Genomic DNA, 3,463 nt, shown 5'->3' with positions numbered 1-3,463 from the left:
TATATATATATATATATATATATATATATATATGAAGACATAATATTTTTTAATGACCTGGCTGGCCTCTAATCAATGCACACATGCATCATGAGAAATTGACTTTCCTTCCTAACTTTGTTGTTGTGTTTGGGATTAGTTTCTTGATAATTGGTTTTTACTGTGCAGCCTGAGATGGAGATGACGGCTCGAGGCTTGGATAAACACTTGAAATGGATCAGAGGGAATTTTTTATGAGCATGCTTGTTGGCATTTGCAGCGAAGAGAGCCAGAAAAAGGGCAGCATAAGTGCTAGGTTTGGTGTGTTTGCTTCTTGGCAAATTTTGTTATGCTAATTAGTAGTGGCTTGTTATATTAGGTTGGTTTGAACTTTGAACTAAAAATACAAGCTTCACTGATATAGCAATTAGGCATAACAAGATAGTGTTGGCCTTTTGATATTGGATGATAGAACCCCATAATCAAATCAAGTGCCAAATGGTGGTTTTCCTGACCATCCCACCCTTCTCTATCAGACCAGAAAAAGTAAAAGCCTTATCTGGATTTCTCTTTTTTGGATGCATAAACTGTATCTGTATGTTCTGATATTACAGATTAATGACATTTTCCTTAGCAGATGGTGAAAGTCATTTTAAAGTATAGTGTGTTGCAGCTTGCAAGCATCAATTTGGTCATCTGTTATTGGTTTCTAATAGTGTGTCCCTTTTCTTTGCAGGCATCATCTTTCAAAGGTGTTGGTGATGAACAATGGCAATAGTCTATAGTTAGAAAATAACCATTAAGGAAGCACATGGTGAATCAAATCTAATAACCATAAGAAAACACATTGGTTTAAGAAATAGTAAGCTCTAATATCAATTAAGAAATATATCGTGCATTTACTATTGTGAATCAATTATACATTGTATATGCACAACTCGCTATATGTGAAATCATATATTTTTCCTTCAAACATGTATCATTTCGCATGAGCATTTCCGGATAATTCAGTTCGCACGGGCAAATTGGTTTTGCATGACCATTGTGCGCGGACAAATTGGTCTCACATCCATTGTGCACGGACAAATGTCATCGCGTACGGACAAATGACACGTCGCACACACCCTCTCTCCGGACAAATTTCATCCCACGTTTGACCACATAATCCCACACCAAAAGCCATGTTCTCTACCAAAGAGTTGACCGTGGACAAACCTCCTCAAAGAACAAATTTTGTCGGACAAGTTTTCGCTCGGGTCACAATGATCAGTCTCTCGATTGGCCTAACTTAATTATTCCTCCTCCATATATATTGTTTGCAAATTGAGGCTTGGAGGATGATTGCATGTGCACGGGGTCCAACCCCTTAGTTACCAAAGTACGCATGGACCTCACATTGCATGGATCGCATGGAAAAGCTATGATCGTTCGGGTAAAGTTCACTTACGCTCGGCCATGCACAAAATGGATCTACTCTCGATCAATCCGCTCGTGATTATGCATCTACAATGGGTCCAACCCCTTGCGGGCACTGCGCACTATTCACAAATGAGTGCACTCGGCCCCAGCGATCTCACTCCTCCAAAGATACAAATACTAGGGCAAGCGCACAACATTTGCATGGGAACGGTTCAATTACAATTCATGCGTGAGAACGCACAGCTGTGTTCACATCGAGGCAACAAGGCAATCACCATTGCTTAATTAAAGCCACAAAAGACAAGGCAAGGAGACCAAATTCCATGCAAATTTGCTATATGGCGAATGGAAAAATGCACAAGAAGACAAAACAAGCTATCGAATACATTCATACAATGATGATTATGAATTTCAGAGCAACTCCACCTTCAAGTCTGACAAGTTAAAGCAACCTACGGGATGAGAAATTCTACTCTCTACACCCAGCAATTTCTTTGGGCACCCATGCGGAACCGCCTAGCTCACTAAAGATTCTAAAATTGCTCGATCGACGAACACAAAATTAGCTATCAGCTTTGAATATAGCAGCTTGTTCGCCCAGCTCTTTACAACGGGCGAACACCATGCTTGATCAACAAACTCGACCGGAACAATAAACTAAGAGCCCGACGCTCATACTTCTATTCTCCTTACCAATCTCATAATTATATTGCAGTTACGAACACAAATTTAATTTATTTTATTCTGAATTTGCAGTTACAAACAAAATAATCTCGCCCACCATCGGCCCCATTCCCATGAACGCTCAGCTCTTCAACCATATCTACACGATCGAGCGGCCAATTTGACCCACGAAGGGTCATGCACGATATCAAGCTGCCATCTAATTAACCCAAATGGAAAGTCCATATTATGCAGAGTCCATCTAGAGACTCACAAGATGGGAAAGTAATAAAGTACACAATTCATGTTTAGTACTTCAGTTTGCCCACATACATACAAGAGCATCATCATCATCATCATGGTCTTAGACATGCATGGAAGGAGTCCAGTCAAGGACGTTCAGTTCTTCTCATGCATAAAGACAAATCTACCGATCGAAACACAAAGCAAATGCTCTTCATCAACAATTATAACTATTATACACATCGGCCCCTGTTGCGGAAGCCACTGCTTTAAGGGATAGTCTCCTCAGTGCGAGAGAGAAAGGGTTTACTGTTGTCGTTGTGGAAGGGGACTCTAAACTAGTGATCGATGCTATGACTCAGAAAATCAACCCCCCTTGGAGAATCCATCAAATTATGGATGATATTAGGAAAATTGCAAAGAGTTTCAGCTCAATCTCATTTCATCATATCTACAGAGAAACAAACTTTGCGACGGATGCAGTTGCTAGCTATGGACATCAAAACTCCTCCGGTAGAGTTTGGGAGAACAACTTTCTTAAAAGAGTTGTTCATTGTATTAGATTTGATTTCTTAGGAACGGGATGTCTTAGAGACAGCACCCTGTAGTTTGTATGTTCTTGTTTTCTTATAAAAAAAAAAAACAGTTATAACTATTATACATTAGAGACAGCAAGCTACTCTTGGCACCCAAACAACAAAGTCGCCAGGGCAGCCATGCATCAAGCTCCGAACAGCTAAATTGAACCTTCGAACAGCGGTCAACTTCGACCGGAAACTTCGATTGAAGGAACTTCACGTTGAAGCGCCCAACAATTTTCTAGGGGCACCCATGCCTTCGATCAGCACTCGAACCCAGCGCTCCAATTTTCTTCACAGATTACCGTTCGGAGTCCAACTCTCACCTGTTTTGCTCCTCCTTTCCGATCGGAGTTCAGAGCCCAAGAGCCCAATACTCAATCATCCATTCAATCACGAACAACAATAAATTGAAGCACAAGTTTCTAGTCGGCATCTGTTCTATGAACGATGACATTCGAAACACCGTTTCAGAGCCTATCTTACAGAATCACAAGATTACAAACAATAGAGGCCCATGCCTTCCTCCATCTTCGAACGCAAAAGCTCAGCGTTCACCCAAATCCCAAAAATACTCGACT

At 40.8% G+C, this 3,463-nt stretch overlaps 1 non-coding gene across 1 annotated transcript in view; it reads left to right on the top strand.

Moving 5' to 3' along the window:
- Positions 1-590, top strand: part of LOC101293541 — a 2,360-nt gene extending 1,770 nt beyond the window's left edge. The window contains exon 5 of the transcript XR_183962.1: positions 169-590. This is a non-coding gene — a transcript (uncharacterized LOC101293541). The remainder of the gene's footprint in view (positions 1-168) is intronic.
- Positions 591-3,463: the final 2,873 nt, after the last annotated feature.

This window comes from Fragaria vesca, linkage group LG2, assembly GCF_000184155.1.
Source record: "Fragaria vesca subsp. vesca linkage group LG2, FraVesHawaii_1.0, whole genome shotgun sequence".
Taxonomy (NCBI): Eukaryota; Viridiplantae; Streptophyta; class Magnoliopsida; order Rosales; family Rosaceae; genus Fragaria; species Fragaria vesca.
This window is presented reverse-complemented; position numbering and strand designations above follow the sequence as displayed.